Raw genomic sequence first — 26,628 nt, 5'->3', positions numbered from 1 at the left:
TACTTCCGGACTACGGTTTCCCCTCCCCCGACTCCTCCCAGTCCCTCCCCCAGACCTCCTCTCTCCCCCAGACCCACTCCCCTCCTCTGTTTCTCCTTAGAAAAGAGCAGGGCTCCCAGAGGTGTCAACTAAACATGTCATAACAAGCTGCCATAAGACCAGGCACAAGCACTCATCTCCAGGCTGGACGAGGAGACCCAGTGGGAGGAAAAGGATCCCCAAACAGGCAAAAGAGTCAGAGACATGCCCCTACTCCTGCTGCTAGGAGTACCGTAAAAACACCAAGCTACACAACCATAACATTTATCCAGAGGGCCCAAGTCAGACCCACACAGGCTCCCTGACTGCTGATTCAGTCTCTGTGAGCCTCTATGAGCTCTGCTTAGTTGATTCTGTGGGCTGTGTTCTCATGGTGTCCTTAAAACCCGAACAGCAAGACAAAATAAAATAAAATAAAAAAAGAAAAGAAAGAAAAGAACCGCACAACTCACATTTTGCATATTTTCTCAGCCATCTCTTTGGAAAAGGATGCGCCATCTTCTCTGATGCTGCGGGTCCTTTATGATGTCACATTCAAGCCTTGAGTCTTTTTTTTTTTTAAATAAAAAGAAATCTAAAACAAGATTCCTCAGAAAGCTTTCAGAAGCAAATCCTCTTAAGTCACAGACAAGTGTCAAGCACTAAAATAATGTTGACTAAGAAGAAAATGGATACGAGGCCACTCAACACAGGACCAAGGAGGCCCTTAGCATCCCTGGGTGAGCGGTTCCTGTAACAAGTGTGTGGACAGCGATCAGAAAGCAGGAAAGTGAACAGAGCCAGGAAGAGGAGGTAGAGACCCCTGCTGAGCTCAGTCAGACCATCAGGGCAGTCCTAGAAGCTGAGTGGTGGACACTGAGCTCCTGGGTAAAACCAGGCCAAAGAAGGAGAGTGGAGCCCAGGCAGTGACGGCTTAGAGGTGGAGTTCCTTCCTTAGAGGTTGGGGGGGGGGGAAGGGCTTCCACAGACTCAGGGTCTGGTACTCACAGCCATCCATGTAGGAAGACAAAAGCCTAGTGCACAGGTGAGCGGTGCACGGGTGACTGGTGCAGAGTCTCTGTCTGGAACCGACCTTTGCACGCGCCGTGTCTCTCAGAGGCCAAATGCTTTGTTTCTCCAGCATCCCCTTGCTTCACTTCCGCCACTAGGATAGACTGTGCAGTCCTCTCCACAGAGACTGGCTGCACAGGGAACCATGCGGAAATTCAGCGGGTTGGATTTACCACCATCCATTTAACTCCTAATCCTGTGAGTTGGAGGTGTGGACCTAGGCTCGGGCCTATGTGTATCCAGTTAGGAAGGAAATTCTCGTTATGGGTTGTTTCTGGCTGTTAACTGAGATGTGGTGGGGACCGGACCAGTTTGTGAACAGAAGAATAGTGGAGGGGGGAGGGGGGAGGGAGAGGGAGAGGGAGAGGGAGAGGGAGAGAGAGTCAGGTTGAAGTAGCCAGTTGATAGAGGTCTGGAACCGCCTCTGGCCAAAGGCTGTATATAACAAAAGACAATATGCGTGAATCCATGTCATCTCCCAGAGAAGACACGGGCTGGTGGCTTGCAGGTCTCGTGACTGGCCTGGCTCTCTCTGCTTTCATTCGAAGAGTGTCTTTCTGTCCTCCGACCAGCTGTCCTTCTATCGTCCCCATGTCCCTGGTTCAGTTAGTTGGTCCAGACATAAGCACTCTCAGCAGACACCCTCTCTGGACTCGGGTCCCCAGCTATAACACCGTGTGTTTTGTTAATCAGCAGGCTAGCCTGGCCTTCTCATTTGCATGGTGGATGGGCATGGTTCCAAGAAAGGATTCAAGGGCTCTTCAGGCACAGGCCACACACTGGCCTCACGCGACTGCAATAAGATTCCACGCAGTAACAGTGGCCAAGCCAAGCATGAAACTGGGTCGGACACAGGAGGTTTGGAAATAGATGCTAATGAGAGCGACTGTGGATTCGTACTGAGAACAGGCCTGGATATGTGGGGCGAATGCTTGAGGCCCCTTTCTGCAGTCTGTCCATTTGCTCTTTTCCTTCTATGAGCAGGCAGAGGCAAAACAATTGGAATCTAAGTCATTGTATAGTTTACAGGGAAAACCAGCTCCTCTTCCCAAGGGGTCACGCCTGGTTAGGCGCCTCCTGAGAGAGCTGGAGGCAGCGCAGTGACTGCCGCCCTACTGTTTGGTCTTGGGCCTGAAGAGCAGACTTCTTGGCCCTGATGACCTTGACTACACTCCATGGGCCCTCCGATTTAAAAGGCCTTCAGTACTTGCTCTCTACCCGAGGGAACCTGCTTCCTGAGGCATGTAGAACACTGACAGAAAAGAAGAATTCATAAGAGGCTTCTGGGACTGTTCAACACAATAGTGTCATCCCAGCCCTTCTCGGGCATCTCCTTCTTGGGGGATGACCAACAGCCACATAAAACTAAGGTAATTAAGCAGTCAGCTCCCCAGGTGAGTGCCTTGGCAAACCTTAATCTGTAAAGACTTCTGCCTTCTTCCTTCAAGGCACTGATGGGGAACCACCTTTAGGATTTCCCGTAGATGCACAAAGCTGAAGGTGATGCCAGTGTGCTCCGTGGAACCCTTTCCTCGGGACAGCCCTGGAATTTAGAATATGCTGAGGCTTTTTTGCATGGCACACAGCCATCATTAACATTCCCCATGTGCCTTTTGTGAGAATTCCAAACTAATTACAGAATGCATAATTAACTGCTTCATCCTTCAAGTTCTGAGGGGGGAAAAAAGCCAAGGTAAGCAAGCGTTCCTTCCTTTGAACTAGATTTTACTATGGGTGACTCGAAGACATGATGCACTCTCCAAAGGAGAGGGTATGTTTTGAAGAATACAGTTTTCTTTCACAAACATAATAAAGGTTGGAACTTGAAGGCAGGTGTACTACTTCCCCTCATGGAAGCAGAGGCCTGGAGCTAAACTTCTTTTCGTTCGCCTGGAGTTGATGGAGCAGCTTTTACACTCAACCGCCAAGGTTTAGAAGGGTGGATCCATGAGGCAGACAGGAACTAGTAATGTGCATGTGACATTTTACAGTTGGCAAATGTGTTTATGCCTGGTATTAGTTCTTGCCCCTGTGACAAATACATCAAATAGATTACAAGGTGGAAACGTTTATTTTGGAGCATCATGGGTTTCGAGGTTTCGATCCACAGTTAGCTGACTCCGTCGTTTCTAAAGCCTGCGGTGAGGCAGAACGTCATGGTGGAAGGGTATGGTAAAGCAAGGCTGCTCGCTATGTGGTGACCAAGAGGCAAGACAGACAGACAGATAAGAAAGGACTTGGACAAGGCCCATCTTTCTGGGACATACCCACCATTACCCCCTGTGACCTGCTTTCTCCAACTAGGTTCCATCTCCCCACAATATCAATAGTTTATTGATTATGTCAGAGCTGTCAGGATCTGAGCCCTTCTTAAGTTGTTCAATACAGTAAATTGGGCCAAGCCTTCCATTCATACAGAAACCATCACTTATCCACACCTCACTTAGTACTTACAACAAAGCCCCTAAGAAAGGTATTTTATAGTTGGGAACCCTGAAGCTCAAGATACTTGCCTGACTTAGGGTAACGTGGCTAGTAAAAAGAAGGGGCAGGGGTCTTTAGTGAGGCTCAGTATGAATCTGGAATTCTTTGTATTTCTTCCTGCAGTTCTGTGGAAAAGGGGCTCATCTACTTGGAGCATGCTTTGAGGCGCCCCCTTTCTTCCCTACAGTTCTTCTGTGTTTGGTACAGCCTGGAATGGCTCTTTGTGATACCTGATGGTTCTCATCGCTCCGCAGACAACAGCAGAATCAGGCAAAGCATGTAGACGGAGCATTGCACCATGGGACTGGAATTGATTCTGTACGATGGCTTTCTCCTTAAAGTAGCAAGGGAAAACATGTTGTACTTAGGGATGCAGGCATGAATTTTTCCTACATATACACACATAGATAACACATGTAACAACAACTGATGAAAAAGAGGCATGGATTTGAAAAGAGCAAGGAGCAGTATATGGGAGGGTTCGGGGGGGGGGAGGAAAGGGAAGGGAATTATGTAATTATATTATAAAAGAAATTATATAAAAATAGCAAAGATACGTAGCGTAATCCTTTGTAGACGCGGAGCTGTTTGAAGCGTTGCATACATCAAGCCCGTCAACCCCTCCTCTCTCCTCTCAACCCTTCTATTATTTCATTATTATACTTGTGCTTGGCTTCGTGAGATTTTATAATAATCCTACATTTAAATCCCAAACCCAACAAGAGTTATATACCTTACTATATGGAACAATGAACACTTCTTTTTTCTTGCTTCTGGAAAATGGTTTCTGGGGGACATCAGCTCTCAGGAGCTGCTAGTAAGCTCTTGGAGACACCTCTACTCATTTCCCACTAGCCATCCATTTGATTGACGTCACTGGCATGCCTTCACCCGAGGGCCATCTCCGGCCACTGGAACCTTCTTTGTTAGGTACCGGAAAGCTAGAAGTGAGAGGGGACTAACATCTTCAGGGCACAATCCTTACTGATGGAAACCATGGGGCAACCCCTTCAGCACCCTCAGCCTTTCAGATCTAGTATGGCCGGAGATGTCCTGAAAGATGGCGTTCCAGTTGTCCACTGTATGATAACCAACTGCATAGATAATAACTGCATAGATAATACACCCTTTATTCTGCCTGCCTCCCTCCCCCACCCTCCAATGAGGCATCCTTTTCACTTCACAAAACACTTACATTTGCCTCTGCTTGGACTCCTTCAGCGCTTGCTTCCAAGGGGACGTGGGCTTAGAAACCTTTGTCTTCAGGCATCAGAACCCTTTCTCCAAGTCCCACAGTGTTTACCGAGCACAGTGTGTAGAGAACAGTTTTTCCTCTCGGGAGTGCGCAAAGCAGCCTGGGAAACATCTGCATGCTCCATTTCTCATGAACACATTTGCATAGTAAAAGGTTCTAAGAAGCTATACAATAAAGATTAGTCCACCTTTGTTTACGTCAGGATTTCATAAATCTTTAGCTAAAGAACTCATGTTATTTTCTACAGTAGCTCTTCTTTTTCTGTACATTTTGATGAGAAATCTTTGCGAAGACAAACTTTTTAATGGGTTGTTGCATTTTTTTCTCTCTCTACTCCTTTTTAAGAAAAATTTCCTTACATATTCTGGATATTAATCTTCTGTCAAGTGTATAGCTGGCCAAGATTCTTTCAGGTTCCGTGGGGGTTCCTCCTCGCTTGATTGTTTCTTTAGCTGTATAGAAGCTTTTTAGTTTATGAGGTTTCACTTGTAAGTGGTTGGCCTCAGTTTCCGGGCGAACGGAGTTCTATTCAGAAAGCCCGTTTCTACACCTGCGTGTTGTCAGGTGCTGCCGTGTTTTCTTTTAGTGGTTTCAGTTAAGCCAGATCTTTGAATGGATCTTTCTCCAATATGGCACCAAATGTTCCTTTCCTTCTGTCTTGGCATGTATCCACATGGAAACACAGGTTCATCAATACATTTATATTCTATTCTATATGCATTCATTATCCACTTCATTGATTCATTCGTTCATTTATCCACTCATTCATTCATTCATCCATGCACTGTTTTATTCATTGCATCAATATCTGAGGAGTTATATGGAAGGTGCCATGATGGGTACTAGGTGGCACAGTGCATGAAGAGACGCAGCATTCTGCCTCCCCAGAGCACAACCGTACATTGAATCATTTTGGGTCTTATATAAAAGCTAAGCATTCAGGTTGGAGAGATGGCTAAGTAGCTAAGAGTGCCTGTTGTTTTTCTGGGGTATCTGAGTTCAGTTCCCAGAACTCATGACTGTTGGCTCACAGCCACCTATGACTCCAGTGTGTGTGTGTGTTATCCAATTCCCTCTTCTGGCCCTCACTCATACACGCATGCATGCATGCGCACGCACACACACACACACCCCTTAGAATACTATAATAAGAATAAAATAGAAACTAAAACTTATTTTATCACCTGTTGCGTTTTAGGGAAATTTTGTTTTTGTTTTTGTTTTTTTTTTGAGACAGGATCTCTCTGTATAACAGCCTTTGCTGTCCTGGACTGTCTTTGTAGACTAGGCTGGCCTCGAACGCACACAGATCTGCCTGCCTCTGCCTCCCAAGTGCTGGGATTAAAAGTGTGCACCACCACACCCAGCAAGTTTAGGAAAATATTTTAAAAGTTAATTTTGCACAAGTTATGCTCACTGAACATAGTGGAATTAACTTGGAAAAACTTTTAAAAGCTATCATAATTCCTATATTTTGAATTTAGAGATTAATAAACTGATCCTAAAGCTATACGGACATCGACAGGGCCCAGAATAGTAGACAACATAAGTTTCTGTGGTGTTGGATTAAATAGTGGCTTCATAGATATGACACCCAAATCACAATTAGCAGAAGAAAAAAAATAAATTAAAACTTTATTTGAGGCAAATTGTAATCCAGAAATACAATTAATCTTTCCAACTACAAAAAGACAAACGGTCAAGGACACAGATAAAGAAAGAGGCCTGGGGATGTAGCACAGTTGGAAGGGTGTTTACTTACCACATGTGGGAGCCTGAGTCCCCTCCGAGTACTGCACTGAACTGGCCATGGTGGTGTGCACTGTAATCCTGGCCCTTGGGATCAGGAGTTCAAGGTCATCCTCAGCTACATAGCGGGTTTTAGTCAGTCTGAGGTACACGAGATTCTGCCTCCAAATAAACATGTGGATGTAGGATCTGAGTAGAATACATATCTACCTGAAGAGTGCGTCTCATGGAAGAGAAGATGAATGCGGTAGTCACTTTAGGAAGCAGTTTGACAGTTGAACAGGGACTTACCATGTGACCCAGAAATTCTAAGTCTAGGTGTAAAGCCAAGAGAAATCACCCCCATGTGAAGACACCAACCTTTTTGTCTCCACTTTCCACTCTGGCACTTTTCTTTGCCTGTGTTTTAAGACGAGCCTGGGATTTGTTTTTTAATCAGACATGGTAAGCCATACAAAACAGGAATAGATGTCAGGAAAGAAGCGGCAGGCTAGACCTTTTATTATTAATGGTACAGGAAAGAATGGATGGACCAGGTTTAATTGGGTGGGTGGTTCATTCGGGATTGCCTGGTTTGAACAATCTCAGTGGGCTCCGGGGCAAAGGGCCTGCCAATGACTTCTTTAATGTCCAGCCCCTAGGAGGATTAGGAGAGCATTAGAGTCCTGAACTATAGGAGATGAGGAAAAGAAGGTGGACTGATTTGCATAGCAAGTACTTGCTCTCAGGTAAGCTGTATGTGGTCACTAGAGATTATCTCACCCTGGGAGGGACAATCCCTTCTAGGGACACAAGATATCGAGGCATCATAAACCATTGAAAACAAAAAAAGCATCTCAGTGGCAGATCCCTTGCATGTCTGAGGTTTTGGGTTCAGTTTTCAGCACTGGAAAATATGACGTTGCGTATATAATCCCAGACTCCCAACTCCGTGTGTCCGTGGTGTGTACTGCATACCTTGCATCCCGGCTTGCAGCTCATGACCCACAACTGCAGTGTGGCTTCAGAATGCTTTGTCCCAGTGGCCCCTTGAAGATCACCGAGGGGCTGAAGCCCAGGATCCTTGGATCTATCCCTGCCTCATGGCTTGGGAGATTTGAACCTACTTCCCACTCCCCGGCCCCCCTGGATCAAGGAATTCTAGCCAGCCAAGAAACACAGGGCCAAGAGGCCACTCCATTATGCCCCTAGTACTTGTAACCACTGAGCAGCCATGTATAAGCCTTTAGAGCATGGGGCATCTGGCTCTGGTCAGCTTCCAACCAGCTGGTAGCCCCGGCTCTAGGAATGATGCAACACAGGGCTAGGCATTGAACTGGACTAGCTTCCCTCCCCAGGAAAGAATCCATCTTGCAGGGGTTCTTTACCTCAGATAGACAGGATATTGATGGCTGTGCCTGCCTGTATGGCTTATGTCCAAAGCCTTCCGGGATTAACTAGTTCAAAGGAAGGAGCTTACCAATGTCTGAGATGTAAGAATTCTTTCACAAGTGTTAACTATTGCAGTGAGCCATCACTTACATTGTGTCCGACTCAATAGAGATCTGTAAGCAGCTTACTGGTATTATTACTGACTCGTGCTGCCCTGCTACCCACAGAGTATATGTGAGTTCAATAATAAAAGGAAAAAAAAATGGTCATGTAGGCTCTTGGTAACTTGTAAGGCACAGGACGAATGCTATGGGGGAGATTTCCTGTTAATAGCCATGTTCATAATTTTCAGAGTAATATGAGAAAGAATAGTAGACATGTACAAAATATATTAAATAATTGACCCTACAAGGGACCACAGAATACTAACAGGGTTAAAGTATGTTACCTTTGGCAAAACTCAGAATTAAATCTGCAGTGGAATTAATGCTTTTTTAATGACAGAATAAAAATGTGCTTATCTACTTAAGCACAGATTTATATGTTGAAAGACATTCTTGGATGTATATATTAAGATATTTTACACCAATTATTCCTTATATTTTCTTTTTCATTATCTTGTTAGGATTGTGAGAGAAGACTATCTTTGAACTTGAAAATGATGTTAAAAAAGAATGGATTTGCCATGGTTTTTAATGAGCCCCAGTTACTTCAGGGCAAGTCAGCCAGAAGCTAAGGATATTTTATAGAAATAATGAGTTTGTTTTGGCGACGGTTCCCAGCCGTCCTGTGGGCTATTGGTTTCCTTGAAGGGTCCTGGACGTCTTTGCACCACATCTCCCATGGCTTTGGTTGCTCCACAGATCCTGACTTCAGTCTTGGTCCTCCCATGCTATGATTTGCTGGGTGGCCCTTTGGGGCCTTGTTCTGACACTGCCTGACCAAACTGTTGCTGTGATGGTCACCTGTACTCCTGGCACCCTTTTGAAAGCCAAGGCAGTTATGAAGAAACAGCATTATATACTCATCTTTTCTGATTCTTTTCCTGCTCAAGCCTACAGAGGTCAGCCAGCAATTGGAGGAGAATGACCACTTCTCTTACCAGCATTTCCAGGCTATTGAGCCTGGGCTGTTGCCTCTGAACACATCTCCTTCCTCTCTCTTTGGGCTTGCCTCCCCAGCCCAAGTCCCATGGTGACCCCAAGCTTGGCTCTATTCTAAAACCCCTGCTGCTCTGTTATGGAAGACCAAGTGGCAATCAATTTAAAACGTCAAACAGATCTGATTGTTTACTTCGAAGAAGGGCTTTCCTACAAACATGGTGATGAGCCTGTTTCTGGAAGATTCCTCAGTGTCCAACAGCAAAGCTCCTGAACAGTGTCCACGGAGAGGTTTTGCAGCAGCCACATTCTACCGCGTGTTCTGGAATTCTGCCTGGGTTCAAATCCTGCCCCTACCACTTATTTACTCTGTAAAGCAGGTAAGTACTTACTTCCTGTTAAACCCTAACTTATTTATGTTGTTATAAGGTGTTATAAGCACCTTCTTTGTGGTTGATTCTGAACAACAGTCGCTGTGAGTGAACTGTTTAGTGGAGAAGAATCTGTGATGACTCTACGTGTGCCTATACATCACCATGTGTACCTACACATATGTGCATACACATGCGTACGTGCACACATAATGCAGGACACCAAGTTAAATTTATATTCAAAACAACTATTCCCTGAATGGCACATGGATGTCCTCTAGAAGCCTGATTCTTCTATTAATACCTCCTCTTGTGCGATTCTTGTACCATGGGCCTTTCTGGACACTTTACCAGACGTTTTGGTGGTTTCTAGCATTGCCTATGTTTGCACAGTACTGCGCAGAACAGTAATGAGTTGGGCATGGCGACGTGTGCCTGTAATCCCAGCACTCGGGGAGGCAGAGGCAGGCAGATCGCTGTGAGTTTGAGGCTAGAATGATCTACAAAGCAAATCTAGGACAGCCAGGGCTACACAGAGAAGCCCAATCTTGAAAAAAACAAAACAAAACAAAAAAACAAAACCCAAGGTAATGATGACCCTGCATTGTGTCCTTCTAAACTGAATCAGGCTCTGTGTCCTGACAGGAGGGCGGGGCTGCAGGGATCCTACCTGGCTCTGATCTTGAACATCATTATAATCTTTATGAATAGCTCAGATTATATCAGCTTGTGTGGTTGGAGCCAGCTCAAGGAAGCCCTTGGTAAATAATGGTACTTATTAATACTCAGCCCGATGTCACGTGGATCTGATAATCAGCTGCCACCATCTGGCTAAGGTCCACTGGGGGAGCAGCCCATTAATCACAACTGGGGCCTTGAAGACTGTGATGGATGGAAATTGGTTGACAATATTTCTTTGGGAGACTGAATTGCTTTGTGATAATTACTGGGCCGTGAGTAAATCATGCTCTCTCTCCTCTTATTAGTGCTTAGGACCTCAGAGACTCATAGACAGCGGTGACTCAACTGTATCTCTCTAGGAAGCCACTTTCTTAGACAACTGCCATGTGTTGTAGAGGCTGAGCAGTTTCAGTGTAATGCTGTTCAACTTTCCAGGAGGGTCTTCCTTAGGGTCTTTCAATGATCATCTGTTATCCTATAGTAAACTCCGTCCTGACTATGTGGAGGAGAAGGAATTATTAATGAAAATGCATTGAACAGGAGAAGGTATTAGGAATGTACAATGAACACAAACTCTACATAGTAAGAAGAAATAAGTCTAGAAGATCTATTGCTCTGTGTAGTGTTTACAGTCAACTGTGCATTGAATCCTTATGTATGGCTAAAACGGCGGTTTCTAAATATTAACATCACAAAACAAATGTGAAGTAAAGTGTATGTTATTCTCTTGATGTAGTTATCTAAGTCTTGGTTTAGCATGCATCAAGACAAAAACATGTGTGACCGATACCATAAATGTATACATATTTTGTCAAATTAAAAATGCTTTTAAGAGCCAGGGATGATGGTGCACGCCTTTAATCCTGGCACTTAGGGAGGCAGAGGTAGGTGGATTGCTGTGAGTTTGAGGCAGGCCTGGTCTACAAAGTGATTCCAGGACAACCAAGGCTACACAGAGAAACTCTGTCTCAAAAAACCACCACCACCACCACCACCACCACCACCACCACCACCACCACCACCACCACCACCACCCAAAAAGCCAAACCAACCAACCAACAAACCAACCAAACAAAAAACTACCAAAAAAAAACCTTATTGATGTTTGAAAACTCAGTCATAAACTTTTGACTTTTGGGGGGGGGCTGTAATAAGCCTCCTTCACACATTTTGTCATTTTGTGGATTTATAATTGCTGCAGTCCCAATTTCAGAGATAAGCATATGTCGGGGAGCTTCCTTAGGTAGTTAGTTTTCTAGGATTAGGTCTTAGATCATCTGCCCACTAGACCAGCTCACATTCTATTGAGTGGTTTTGACTTATTTATCTATCTATTTATTTATTTACAAGATAGGGTTTCTCTGTGTAGCCTTGGCTGTCCAAGACTCACTTTGTAGACCAGGCTGGCCTTGAACTCACAGAGATCTGTCTGCCTCTGCCTCTCGAGAGCTGGGATTACAGGCGTGTACCACCAGGCCTGGCTATTTATTTTTTAATAATTAGGTTTATTTTATTTCTTCTTTGGGATCTCTGTTGTTCTAATTGTTTTAAAGTTTGATTTACTTTTAAAATCATTTTTATATGGGTATGTATTGTACCCTAAGCATATTCTTGCCACCCTTTCTTTTTCCCTTCCAATTTGCTCCTCTTGTTCTACACAGCATCATTTCATATATTCATATTTTATATGAGAGAAAAGAGATTTTTTTCTGAGACAGACTGAATTCACTTGCTGTGATTGCCTGTATATGTGTATATATTTATATTATTTATATTTATATATTTACTAATGGAAATGATATAACCTCATTCTTCTTTGTGGCTGAAACCAATCCACTGTGTATATATCATATTTTCTTCACCCATTTCCTGTTGTCAGACAGGTAATTTGGCTCTAGAACTTAATTATTCTGAGCAGTGCTATTGTAACCACTGATATGATATGATAGTTCTTTCAGTGGACTCACTCCATTTATATGTATCTAAGAAATGTCTACAGCTTTTTTCATAGAGAGCAGACTAATTCGAATAGCCCTTAACAGTGTGTAGGAGTTTCCCTTTTCCAAATATTCACCAACTGACATTCGTTGTTACTTACTTTCTTAATGGCTGCCGTGCCATCAGGAATGACGGACCTCAATGTAGTTTTGGTTTGCGTTTCGCCGATGGCTCATGAAGGTGAGCATTTTAATCTTTTGAGAACTGTGTGTTCATTTCGTTAGCCCTCTTATGACTGGATCATTTTACTCCTAGCTTTTGAGTCTTTTGAGTTCTTTATATATTCTAGGTATTAATCCTATGATATACAACTAACAAAGATTTTCCTCCCCTTCTATAGTCTCTCTCTTCACTGGAATAAATGTACTCTACACCTTTTAGCTTCATGAGGCCTCATTTGTTGGCTTCCCGACTGGAGTTCTATTTAGAAAGGCTTTGACTGGCTTTTGTGGCCTCCTTGTAGCTCAAGGAAGTTTATTTCCTCAGCACCTAAAAAACAATTAAACGATACCAAAAAAGTATCATGGTAGCCTACTGTTGAATTAGATCACCATGGAAATGAAAAATCACTGCAGATCAGGCCCTCTCCTCCTTGCCAGTTGCTTAACAACCACTCCTGTACCACAGCTGGCCGCACAGCACAGGGCCTCTCACACTGGCAGTCTGTGTAGTTATTAATTTCTAAAACATGACTTTCTCCATTAAACCTGTGCTTTCCAATGTGGGAACACTAAAGACATGCACTGACAGAATATCTTAACTTACTCTAAATGAAAACATTTTAATTTTCAGACTTAATATGGAAAATATAAAATTTCTTATTAGTATTTCAGAAGGGTGGTGAGCATGTTGAGATGATATTTTCCTTGTGCTTGTCCAAATAAGATACCTTAGTACTTTTTTTGTGTGTGTGTATTTTCATTTTTTCCCTCCTGTGGCTACTAGGAAATATAAAGCCATGTGCGATACGGCTGTTGCTCAGTACCAGTAGACTATGAGCTTCCTATGGACATGAGCCATGTTTCCCCAGTACCTAGCAGCATGGTGTTACATAGCAGGCACTCAGTAAACATGCTGGCTGAAACCAATGGAGGGGAGTTGAAGAAATGGGTAGCCAACTAGTGAGGCCCTGTAACTCATGGACAAGTATAGCTTTGAGAGTGGTTATCCACGGTGACATTGTATTCTACCAGCAGTGGATGTTTTAGCCCCTAGAGGAAATTAGTGACTGGGAACCCAGAGTCTCAGGAGATACCTCTCTCTGTCTGGATCTTAATATCCCTCAACAACCCACTGATTAGCCTTGACTACAGATTGAAAAAAAATCCAGTAGCTTCTCCCTGTTGGTAAAGAATCACTCCAGGCTCACTCATCTTCTTCCTTCTGGAATTCTCCCTGCTGGTCTGGCTCCCACATTCGCATGACCTCAGGTTTCCTACAGCACCGTCACCTCCATCTCTGGTCTTTCCCTCAGCTTCACACATCCCCAGTGTGAAGTAAGGCTCACAAGTAAGGCTGTGCTATTGCCTCAGCTTCAGACCACCACCACCAACAACCAACAACAAAAACAACAACAACAACAAAACTAGTTTTATCTAATTTTAGGTCATCAAGAAAGAATGGCTGAACCTGACCTTGACTCTGGTTCTGATCCCAAAGCCTAGACTTTCAGCCACATTGCTATACTGTCTTATGATCAGCTAGTTCTGTGTTTGGACCTTTGCAGGATGCTCCTGCTTTGCCCCACACATTTCTTTTCCGTAGAGGAATTTTAACCCAGCAACATGGCTGCTCTGGCAAGGGATCACATCCAGAGATACGGTCTAGCTGGAATACAGACACGCCCTGGATCACAGTATGATCTGGCTGGAATATAGACACACACTGAGCACACACTTTTAATCCCAAACAAGGTAGGTAAGGTTAGTTTGTAAAAGGAAGCAGCCGTGTTTGAAAGTGAGGTCTAATTAAGGGGCCGGTTCAGTGAGTGGAGTTCAGTTGAGCTCAGGCAACGCAGTGGAGTTCAGTTGAATTGGAGTGAGGCAGGAGTCAGTTCTGTTCAGTCAGCCGAGAGGCAGTGCCATGGAGTTGATTGCATGGCAGTTCAGTTCCTGGAGTTCAGAGGCAGTTTTTTTGCTGGGACAGTTTCACAGAGACAGGTTACAGAGAGAACAAGCTAGACAGAGATGAAGACAGAACAAATCAGAGAATGAGAAGATTAAAACAGATTGCTAGAGTTAGCTCAGGGCCAAAGCAGAGCAAAAAAAGGCAGAAGCTGAGAGAAGCCAGATTGAATGAGTCAGCTTGGAGGGGAGTTTGAGCCAGACCACCTGAATTGAACCAGCCAGCCAGAGTTCAGAAAGAATTAGTATGGATGAGAAAGCATTTTGAAGTCTATTCCTCAAATGAGTACTCACCAATAGCCCACAGTGAGTGCTTTATGAAGAAGAAACCAGAGACTTCTATGGCTTGTGGCTCTTTGTCCACCCAGGTGTAATGGTCTGCTTCATTCTCAGTAAGTCTTGGAGGCTGCAACATGCTAGGTCTAGGTTAGAAGAAGGAGACTGAAGCTGAAGCCTTCAAAAGTCCAAGCTTGCAGAAGATTAGATTGTATGAAGGCTAGAAGTTTCCAGGTCCAGGGCTTGGGCTAGTTAGACAGCTTGAGTGTGGCTCTTACCTCATCCCTTTGTCTGGCGAATAAAAGTTAATTTTCCATTTTTGTTCTTTTTGATAGCTCTGCAAGAGTTTGAGGATGGTTGTTTCCTTTTGTCTGGCTGAAAGGCTGGTCCCTCACTTGTGAAGATGTAAGTTTTTGTGGCCTTGCATCTTTCTAAAAAGGGTTTGTTGGAGAAACTCAGATGATTCAGAAAATAGATGAGAGATTGAAGCAGACTGTTACACCTGGGGTAGACAAAGCCACAAGCCATGGAAGTCTGTGGCAGAACATCTTCTTCATAAAGCACCGCCCACTGTGGGCTGTTGGTGAATAGTCATAGGAAGGATAGCCTTCAGAATCCTTTATGTTGCCTCACAAAAGCAGAACAGAGCACACTAGCTCTGTTTTTTGTTTTTTCATATAAGGAGCAATCAGAACCCATAGAGCTGAGGTCACTTCTCAGTCCTTAGGAATAGCTTGTGATACAGCCCAGGTGAGCATGCCTACAGCTGAGGTGAGCATGCCTACCGCCGAAGTGAGCATGCCCACAGCTGAGGTGAGCATGCCTACAGCCGAGGTGAGCATGCCTACAGCCGAGGTGAGCATGCCCACAGCCGAGGTGAGCATGCCTACAGCCGAGGTGAGCAGGATTTTGTGTGTCAACTTGACACAAGTTAGAGTCATCAGAGGGAAAAAAGCCTCAGTTGAGGAAATGCCTCCATAAGATCCAGCTGTAAGGCATTTTCTCAATTAGTGATGAATAGGTGAAGGTCAGCCCATTGTGGGTGGTACCATCCTGAGTGGTGCTGAGCGCTGGTGGTCCTGGGTTCTGTAAGAAAGCAGGCTGAGCAAGCCATGTAAAGCAAGCCAGTAAGCAGTACTCCTCCATGGCCTCTGCATCAGCTCCTGCCTCCAGGTTCCTGCCCTACCTGAGTTCCTGTCCTGACTTCCTCCAGTGGTGGACTATGACGTGGAAGTGTAAGTCACGTAAATGCTTTCCTCACCAACTTGCTTTTTTGGTCATGGTCTCTCTTCCTAGCAATGAGACGCTGACTAAGACACCATCCTAGAGACACTTGTGTACTATGAATGGCAGTGGAAAAAAAAAAAAGAAAAAAATCATGTGTGCCCAATAGAAGTAATGGCCTTTATTTCTTGGAGAAATTTGAAATATAACTTGTCTGTGGCTCAGTAACTTATTCATGGCAATTTGAATTTTTCTCATCCCCCTTATAGAACCCTGAACACAAAACATTTTCTCAGGAAAACAAATTTCACAGTCATTGTGAATCTCACATGTCCTTCTCTTTGAAGATTATGCTCTGAAATGGCATCACAGCCTTTGGGTTACTAGGGGCTGTTTTGACTAGAGAGCTCACCTCTCTCTGCCCTCACATACAATTCCCGTTGAAGGGAATGCCTTTTAGCCAATTACTCACTAAGAACCTGGCAGTGGGATATTTTAAGGATCACGAAATAAATATCTCAGGGTTGGTGTGTGTGGTTGACATTCTGAGGTGCCTTCCCCTAGTCCTTGCTGACAATCCTCCCGGCAGCAGCAGGACGCCTGTGACCAATGTCAACATGTCATGGCTCTCTAGTTTCCCTTTGCCTCCTTGAGAGCATAGGGTAAAAAGACACTGCCATTGGTCTAAAGGAATTTTTCCAACTGGCCCTTGTAGCTCCTGTTGCCTCTTTGGAATCTTCATGGTGAAAAGCCTCAGGAGACAAGAGCAAAATTCTTAGGTTGGTGGTAGAAAGAGCCGTTGCTTGATCCTTGGAGACATGTTTGAATTGCTGAACCAGACATGGCCTCCTCCGCACGGGCTTGCTAAGTAAACAACCAGTGTCTCTTGGGTTTAAAGCATTGTCTTTGTTACTTACTGTCTAATGCCCGTGACGCATGTAAGGCAGGTGAGCAGCTGTGTTCCACACTGAACTGATTATAAGCCATTCTCCTGAAAGGTCTTGCATCTTCTTTGCCTAAGCGCATGCCACTCATTTCTTCACAGAGTCGGCTTGCTCTCATTTGTGTTAAACCTGAGTTGTTTTCTCTGCCACTTAGGGTCTCCCAAGAGCACTTTGCTTTAATGTTGCCAGGCAGGAGCAAGAAGTAAGTAAGCAGATGTCTCTCTCCCGGCACTCTAATGGGTATTCCACTCCACTTTTCTAGCCCCGTGACCATCTCTTTGGCAGAGAAAATAGAAATAGGATGCAAGCCACACATATATCATAAAGCTTTATGAAAGACAAAGGTACATGTGGCATAATCCTAGGCAGTAAGGTGCCTAAAGCGAAATAGAGCTCTTCAAAAAAGTTATATCTAAAGAAAAAAAAATGGGCTTCGGCTTTAAAAGTTAAATGAGTTAAAATTAAACATAATTATTTATAGCTTCCTGCCTAGGTCAGTTGATGAAGGTCTGTCATCTCAGCACTTGGAAGGCTGAGACAAGAGGATCACGTGGTCTAGTCCTATTTGGGTCAGGGTGGGGTGGGGTACAAAGTCCAAGGCCAGTGTGGACAACTTAGTGAGACCATATTTTATTTTAAAAATTAATTTATTTTTCCTTTTCTCATAAATTACATCGCGATCACAGTTTCGGTTTCCCCACCCTTCTCTCCTCCCAGTCCCTCCCCTCCCCCACCTCCCTCTCCCTATCTCCACTTCTCCTCTGTTTCCCTTCAGGAATGAGCCGGCCTAGGGACAGCAACCAAAATTGGCATAACAAATTACACTAAGACTAGGCACACGCCTCATCTCAAAGCTGGACAGGGCAACCCAGTGGGAGGAAAAGGGTCCCCGAAGCATGCAAAAGAGTGAGAGGAAACTCCCCACTCCCACTGTAGGAGTTCCATGAAGAACACCAAGCTACACAACCATAACCTATATGCAGGGGACCTGGGTCAGACCAGTACAGGCTCCTGGATTTTCGCTGCAGTCTCTGTGAGCCCTTGTGAGCCCTGGGTAGTTGATTTTGTGAGTGGTGTTCTCACGCCGCATCCTAGCCCCCTTTGGCTCCTACAATCCTTCCTCCTTTTCTGTGGGACTCCCAGAGCTCCCCCTACTGTTTGGCTGTGGGTTTCCGCAGCATCTGTGCTTACCAGTTGCTGGATGAAACCCCACTGGTGGTGATTATGGTAGACTCCAGTTTAGGAAGATACCAGAATATCATTAGCAATCATCTCATTGGCTTTCCCCCCGTCTGCTTATGTTTGCTTCTATCCTAGGTCTCTGGCCTATGTTGCTTCTGGTTCCTGGCCATCCGGGCGGTGTCAGGCGTGGGCTTCCTCTCATGGTGTGGGTCTCAAGTTGGACTAGTCATTGCTGGGTCACTCCCACCAGTTCTGTGCCATCCTTACCTTGGTCTATCTTGCAGGCAGGCCAAGTTGTAGGGCAAAGATTTTGTGGCTGGCTTGGTGTACCTGTCCCTCCACTGGAGGCCTGGCCTGATAACAGAAGCCAGACGGTTCAGGCTCCGTACCCTTCATTACTAGGAGTCTGTGCTAGAGTTGCCCTCATAGATTCTAGGCAGCTTCCATCACACTAGGTTCTACCTCACCCCCCCAAAATGCCCCCAGTCCCGGTCATCTCTGGTAAAATTAGGCTTGGGCATGTAGAATTCTTGCCTAGCATGAATAAGGCCTTAGGTTCCACTCACAATATCTCCAATATCATGGACACATTTTAAGTACTCGGTAGCTATGTGTGGATAGCTTGGTGTAGTTTCTTGACCTAAGTCTTCTGAGAAGGGGAACTTCATTTCCCCCCCCCCCCCCAGGTTTTATTGCTGTTATTTCTACACTCCACAAGACTGATGTTAGTGCTCCTCCTCCTCCTCCTTGATAGTTCATGGTGTTAAGGGTCAGGTGTGGTGGCACGCACTTGTAAGCAGGCACTTGTAAGCCCAACACTTGAGACGGGGAGGCAGGAGAATCAGGGGTTCAAGGTCAGTCTCAGCTACGTACACTGTGAGTTTGAGGCCGGGGCTATGTGAGACCTTGTCTCAAAAACACCCAAACCCCTAAATAAACATAGTCTACTGTGCTACTGTGGTTGTGCCTATTTGCTTGTGAATAGACTTTTGGCAGGTAGGGGCAGTTTCTAGTTGCTGCTGGCTCTCTACTGCTTAACACAGGAGTAGATAATGTAGAGAGCACTTGCTAATATTTATTGATCTTTTAAAACCGAATGCGCATAGCATCGTAAAGGTGTGTTGGAGGCTTTTTATCAGCCCATGACTTGATGTAAGTCATGAGAGTGGCTACAACCATGACTTGATCCTTCGTCCTCTTCATGTATGACATCTTACACCTAACTCATGGTGGAAACTCAGTTCCTGCCTATCGGATGACTACTGAATCCTGCCACAACCCCAGACTTTGTAGCTTTGCTGTCCTGACTGACAGCGGAGGCTGTCGTGGTTCTACCCGGAGGCCTAGCTTGTCCCCCACTCCCTGAGACTCAGAGTCACTTTCTGAAGATTTGCCATCTGACTCAGTGAGTGACTCTGTCCTGCGGTCTGGTCAGTGTTTGGGCCTGAGTCGCCCGCGCCAGGTTCCTTCTGCCACCATTAACTGATGGTTGAATGACCAGCCTCACTCCAGAGATCATGTCGCACCGGCTTCTGGGCTGGGTCCCCGTTGAGCGGCTTTGTATGCGATGCCTCCTCCGTGTACATCCTGTACATGGATGGCGTAGAGTAAGCTCCGGCCCGCACCTTTGCTCCATCCCATCAGCCCTGACTTTTCCCTCTTCACCTGCCAGAATTGATTGGTTTCCTCCCAGGGCGTTCTCTGTTCTCCGGTGAGAATAGCGTGGGGTGTGTAGTGACAGGGCACACCGCGAGGAGGCAGCACTCACCGGCAGCCACCCTCGGTACTGTGAGCTATTTTTGACAGCATCCCAGTAGATGGCGGCAAAATATTCCAAGCAGACACTTTTTTTTTTCTAGTTTCCACAAAGTCCCGCAAATAAGTTAGCACCTGTGCTGCTGATGGAGCCTGCCCACTAATCTAGCAGAGGGGCTAGCCAGTTTCCTGCCTCCCGCATCTATCCCTGTATCAGAACTGTTAAAAGGACCTGGCCAGCCTTAGAGATAGACAGGAAAAGCCTTGCACTTGGAGAAGGAGATGAGTCTCTTTATCAAATCTTGTTTTCTGTTGCCAAGCACCCCAGACACAGATGCAGGCTCCGGCCTCCAGCCTGTCTGTGCTCTTAGCCTCAGGCCTCAGCTCTTTCCTTCTGTCACTTACCTGTATATAATGCCCACATTCTAGGGTGACTCAAATTAAGGCTTCTTTAAAAAAAAAAAAAAGATTTATTTTATGTGACTGAATGTTTCCTGCATGCATGGTGCCCCCAGAGGTCAGAAGAAGGTGATAGGCCCCTGGAAAACTGTAGTTACAGAAAGTTGTGAACTACCAGGTAGGTCAGGGGTTCTCAACCTTTCTAATGCTGCTACACTTCAATACAGTTCTTCATGGGGTGGTGACCTCCCGCCCCGCAACCATAAAATTATTTTTTGGTGCTACTTTGTAACCGTAATTTTACTACTGTTATGAGTAATAATATAAATAACCTGTGTTCTGATGGTCTTAGGTGACCTCAAAGGGGCTGTGTGTGACCCACGGGTTGAGAAACGCTGATGCAGGTTCTGAGACTGGGGTGCAGGTCCTCTGCAAGAGCAACAAGAGTTCTTAACATCTCTCTAGCTCAGGATTAAGTTTCTTACATAGAGCACCAGTGTCTGTATGAGAGCCAACGGCACACGGCTCTAGAAACAGGAAAGGTGTTCTATATGAGACCTCTCTCTCTCCCTCTCTCCCTCTCCCTCTCCCCCTCTCTTTTCCCTATCCCTCTCTCTCTTTCCATTCCTCCTTTCCCCTCTCTACCCACTTCTCCCTTTCTTTTAAAAAACTTGCTTAGGACAACTGAAAAAGAAGGAAAAGACATATACAAGGGACTGACTTAGTGGTTTCAAGATAACAAAGTTGCCTAAATCGTAATTTTCCTTCCAGGCCCATGTGTTTCCACTGCTGGCACTGCATTTAAAGTGAGACACCTATGAAGCTGGCGACATCTTGGTCTGAGAGTCCCACGGGGGTGGGAGTGGGGGTGGGGGTGAGGGGTGGGGGGAATCCACCCCTCTCACTGTTGACTCTGTAGGAGGAGAAGCCATAACCCCTCCCTCTAGTGGTGGTCTCCAGGCAAGAAAATACTGCAGACCCTCAGCAGTCACTGGGTCTGTGTCTGTTTTGTTTCACAGAGCAGATGTCGCCTCAGAAAGCCCTCCTTGCCCGCACGTTTCCTGGAAAGGTGTCTGTCTAGAGGAGCAGAGCTGGTCATTCAGTAGTTTGGTTATTTAAGAACTGGACTATTCCAGATATTTCTTTGTGGATTCCATGTCGCCTTTGAACATTGCAGGGAGGGCTGGTGTCTCAACCTGCTGCTCAGGAGACCATCTGTCCTCTGACTCGGTGTTGAGGGGTTTTTTCTTGATGTTTCTTCCAGAACTGTATAACAGCTATGGCTAGAATTAAAGGGAATTGTCTCCTTGTGAGAGTCTCTATGGTGTGTGAGAGAGCTGATGGGGCGGGAATAAAAAGTGTTTCTGCTATTGGTCTGCAGTAGCAAGCATTTACTTATACATCGTTGGGGGATCTGTCCTTTCTGCATCCAGCTTCTCCTGTGGGAGAGGAGATGTTTCCAGAACTGGCTGATGTTGAGAGCTGTGTAAGCTAAAAAGAGCTTCTGATGCAAATGCAGACTTTCTCTATGCTTCCAGGACCAATCCCATCCCTGCCTTCCTTTCCAGCTGGATGTGGCTGGGAAATCTCTCTTAGCACGGTACTCAGGAAGCCGTGCCAATCCATTGATGCTGACCTTCAGACAGAACCTTCTACCACCCTAGGGTGTAAGAGTTTCTCTCATCATGTTGAGGCTCCGCCTTCTTCACAGCCCCCAGAGGTAAAGAGGCTGGTGACAGGTACCGTGATAGGCACACAGGGGTGGAGTCCCGTCCTTGCCTTTCAGCATACATCCAAGAAGTGATGTCTGAATGTGAAAAAAGAGTGAGACGAAAAGAAACGATAGCGGATACATTAATGATGTTTGTGATAAATCGAGAGGAGGAATAAGAAAAAACATCAGTTCTCAAAGCAACTTAAGCTATGCATCCTCACATATCAGTATGGGGCAAATACTCCCTTGAGAATAATGCGTTAGCCATCCATAGTCTGTGCTCTCTGAGGACAAGATCCGCCGGCTGAACGCTTTGTATCCTGCACACTTCCTTGAATCTTATTTATATTAATACTTATTTAATGATATCTGTCTCAATGGTTGTTCTCAGTCTTCAAGAGTCTTATAATCTTCTACAGAAGTTACAAAAAAAAAAAAAAGCAATTCTTGAGTCCCATCTGCAGAGAGTCTGACTTAATAGAACTGGGTTAGTGACTGGGATATGATTTTTTTTTAAAAAAAAGATTAAGTTCCTCAGGATGAGTGTTGTGTCTCATTTCAGTAAATCTAGTAATCGGAGGCAGAGGGATTGCTACAAGTTCAAGGCCGGCTGGCTCTACCTAGTCAGTTCCAGGTTATCCAGGGTTCAATAGTGAGATCCTGTTTTTAAAAACTACTAAACTAAACTAAACTAAACTCTTCTAAACTAAGTCGCTCATGTTTCTTATTCATCACTTTGAGAAATGATTGTATTTTCTGTGGAGCTTAAACGTAGGTATCTGTGACTTCCGTTTTTCATGTAACAATGGCAGCATGCTTACATAATTGATTCCGTGCGCTCTGCATCATATGGTAAAGAGTAAACAATGACTGTGGGCTCAGGCATTTGTTTCTCAAGCACCTAAATGTGGTCCCCGGAACCCATGTGTAGAAGCCAGATATGGCAGTGTGCACCTGGGATCTCAGTGCTTGTGAGGCAGAGGCAGGTGGATCCCCGAGGCTTGCTGGCCAGGCCAGCCAAATCTGTGCACGCATTCATTTTCTTTCTGCTTATCACCATGAAGGTGACAAGCTGGTCAAAGTTCCTCCCTCATCCTGTCTGCGAGGATGGACTGGAACTTGGAATGGTGACATAAAAATAGAAGCTTTTCTCCCGTGAGTAGCCTTTCCCCAGGCTGTTTGATCTCAGTGACAAAGTGCAACTAGGATAACACCTTTCTCTTTAATGAGGTTTCTGTGTCTCAGAAGCATATTGGGATAGCTTCAGGGACTGCCCACTAACGCTGTCTGACACTGTGTTCTGTGATTCTTTCATGTCTACCTCTTGGCCCAGGGTCTTTTCATCGTCTTTGTACACCTGTACAGCCATTCTGGGAAAATACCGTGCGATATTGGCATGGGATCTGTAGGGTATCAGTCGCTGACACAGTCATTTTTTTCATTAAAAAGATTCTGAGCACTCAAGAAAAACAACCACTGCGGCCCCTTTCACTAGAGGAGGAACACAAGGAGTGTCACCCATAATTAGTGTTTCTGTTCTTAATGTTCCCAAGTCAAGCCTACAGATGGGACCAGGGCTGTTACATCCACACTGTGGCATTCTTTCTGGTCCTCCTCAGGAGCTAGCAAGAGAAGGGTGTGTTTCTCTTCTTTTGCAACAATTCTACAAGTTGACACCAAAAATACTCAGGCTGGAGGCTTAATTTGAATATCTATGGTATAAAATTACCAGTGTTCACATCCCCTAGCATTTCCCTGACAAATTAATTGCCAATACAATTTGCAGCAGCGAGTGTGTGTGTATGTGTGGCACAGTAGGGTTGAGGGTTCAGCTTGGGAGCAGTAATTATGGGTGCCCTCGCCTGGGAAAGAGCAGAGATGATACTAAAGGAGCCCGTGTTTTCTGTAAGCAGCACCTGTTCCTTTGCTTGCTCTGTAGACCTGCAGATCAGAAAAACACACATATAATTTGGACGATTACATGTCTACCTCTGGCACACATGATTTAACCTCTTAATGTCCGGGTGATCTGCCGCTGCCACAAGCTTCCTAAACTACCCTGTGGATCCCTGTCAGCCCTGAAGTCTTTGCTCTATTTCCTTAATCTTTTAAATCTTAACAACAACAACGAAAATAACAGGATAAAGAAACAAATGGCACAAATGCTCCCAGGGAGACAGCCAACCAGGCTAAGAAGAGATTCTCCTCATATCTGAAAGTATGTGGTCTCCTCTGGAGAAAAAAGAAAAAGAAAGAAAACTAGTTAGATGAAGCAGCCTTTTGTCATCATTTTTTCTTCTTTCTACTCTTCTTCCTCCCCACTCCTCCTTTTCTTTTTTTCCCCCACACTAGGCTCTCAAATTATCCAGGTTGGTCTTGAACTTGCTATGTAGCCAAGGATAACCTTGAACTTCGGACTCTTCTGCCTCCACTGACACTGGAATGATAGGCATGTGACACCGTGCGTGTCTCAGAATCTGTCCTTTAAAGAAGTACTTTTGGCTTATTTCTAAGCCTTGACAGAAGAACCTTTCCTCCAACACGTACACCTTTAGATGAGACGCACAGTCCCTCACCACTGTGGTAACCCTCCAAATTCTGTCAAATTTGGTTATCATAACAACACAACAGCAGCAGGAAGGCATATAAATAACACCTGGTGGAGGAAATTCTACCTGGCTAAGGGAGAAACGGTGTAGATGGCAAAGACAGAACCTGTGCAAATCCTTAAACCTCTTCCACAAACATCTTCACGACCTCCTATCTCCTTTTCCTTAAGCCCAGTTAAAAACCCAGGGCTGGGGAAGTCGTAGACCCAGGTGGGTAATTTATTGCTGTGGTTTTAATAAATGGACGAAGCAGCAAACTGCCTTCTAAGTGTCTGTGCTTTGTACCCAGAGACAAAAGCTGACCCAGCCTTGGTCAGAGAAGCCTCTCCCCAGGAAGAACGGTAGTGAATGCAGAGACTCAAGGCCACGCAAGAGGCAAAGACTAAGCAATGGTTGTGGGCCCTGCCCCAAACAACACATTTTAGAAGAGAGACTGGGCAATGTGTAAGAGCTAGATGATGGGGCAAAGGGCGATGAAACACCGTTCCGTAGGCTTCATAGATTATTATGATTATTAACTTGCAACAACTGTATTACCTGCCCTTGGCCCAGATGGGATTGGCCTTATTGACAGTTAGTTATGAAGGGCGGAGGGACTCGAGGCTCCTAGCCGTTACCTCTGAGTTCTCGGCTGTTGCTGGAGACTGGAAGAGGGGAACCACTGTCTTTATTACATACAAGCTGCTGGGCCCCACCTGGCTCCAACACATGGTTACAAACCCATGGTCACGCAGACAGCCCTTGATAATCTCAGTGGTTCACAAAAACAAAACAACTAGTCACGGATGTAAGAGAGGGAGCTGTGCGGAGGAGGGAGGGGTTGCAGGGGTCGTAGAGAAGCAGGGGTGAGAATGATTGGCGTGTATGGCATACCCGGGCAAAACTGTCTAAAAACAAATTTAACTAATAAAAAAAGATATCAAGTCTTAGAATATTAGCAGTTGCCTTAGCCATGATTCTCTAGAGCAACAAGACTTATAGAATGAATATGTATGTATGTATATATATATTCATATATGTGGGGTTTATTAGAATGGCTGTGGTCCAGCTAATCCAGCAATGGCTGTCTACCAACGGAAGGTCTAAGGATCCATTAGTTGTTCGGTCCACGAGGCTGGATGTCTCGGTTGCTCTTCAGTATACGCTGGAATCCCAGAGAAGTTGGCTCTAATGCCAGGGAAGGAATGGACTTGCCAGTGAGGGCGAGATCCATCAGGCAAAGAGAGCAAGCTTCCTGCTTCCACGTCCTTTATATAGACTGCCAGAAAAGGCATGGCCCAGAATTAGTGTGGATCTTCCCACCTCAGAAGATGAGGATTAAAAGTGGGTCTTCCCCTTCAAATGATTTTATGAGGAAGAAGAAGAAGAAGAAGAAGAAGAAGAAGAAAAGAAGAAGAAGGAGAAGAAAAAGAAGAAGAAGAAGAAAGAAAGAAGAAAAAGAAGAGGAGGAGGAGGAGGAGGAGGAGGAGGAGGAGGAGGAGGAGGAAGAAGAAGAAGAAGAAGAAGAAGAAGAAGAAGAAGAAGAAGAAGAAGAAGAAGAAGAAGAAGAACCCTCACAGATGTGTCCAGTCATTTGGATTTTAGTTAATTCCAGATGTAGTCAATCTGACAATCAAAAATGGCCACCACGAGCACTTTTACAGGTTTATTTTGGTATTAGAGATTTTTAAAATAACATTTCTATGTGAGGAAAAAGGAGCGCACTCATTTGATCCCATTAATTCGTGTTCTCAGGTTCTCCCTGTGATGTCAGCTGCTTTTAAAAATATTAAAGACTGAGTGAGGATGAGATAATATTTCTGGCACTCCAGTTCCTAGAATAATGGAATTAGAAGGCAGGGGATGCGGATATGTGATGGGCAAGGTCAATGCATAAGAGTTTCATTCCTCTTCGCGATGCATTTGGATCTCCCACCCCAGATGTCTCAGCTGCAGGGCTGCCATCTTTCTTAGCAGGGAAGCTAATCCTCTGAGATGGAAGCCAGCCAAACAAGGGTGGGAAGATGCCACAGTGGTCAAGTAGGACTTTCTTCTCTGACACTTTTATTGAGGAGAAGAACTTGCAGCCTCTGGTTGGCTTGAGGGTATAGTTCATCTAGTTACTACTTTATTGCAGTGAGACACACCATGACCAAGGTGACTTACAAAAGGAAGCATTTAATTGGGGGCTTACTTACGGTTTTAGTCCATGCAGAGAGGCACGGTGCTGGGACAGTACCTGAGAGATTTACATCCTGATTCACATGCAGCAGGCAGAGAGAGAGAGAGAGAGAGAGAGAGAGAGAGAGAGAGAGAGAGAGAGAG

The 26,628-nt window shown here is 45.1% G+C and overlaps 1 long non-coding RNA gene across 1 annotated transcript in view; it reads left to right on the top strand.

The window, feature by feature from the left end:
• Window positions 1-1,521: 1,521 nt before the first annotated feature.
• LOC311581869 overlaps window positions 1,522-26,628 on the top strand; it is a 96,342-nt gene continuing 71,235 nt past the window's right edge. The window contains exons 1-3 of the long non-coding RNA XR_014773900.1: window positions 1,522-2,459; window positions 3,697-3,891; window positions 8,574-9,428. This is a non-coding gene — a long non-coding RNA (uncharacterized lncRNA). The remainder of the gene's footprint in view (window positions 2,460-3,696; window positions 3,892-8,573; window positions 9,429-26,628) is intronic.

The sequence above is a fragment of the Acomys minous genome (assembly GCF_964271855.1).
Source record: "Acomys minous genome assembly, chromosome: 13".
NCBI classification, from domain to species: domain Eukaryota; kingdom Metazoa; phylum Chordata; class Mammalia; order Rodentia; family Muridae; genus Acomys; species Acomys minous.
This window is presented reverse-complemented; position numbering and strand designations above follow the sequence as displayed.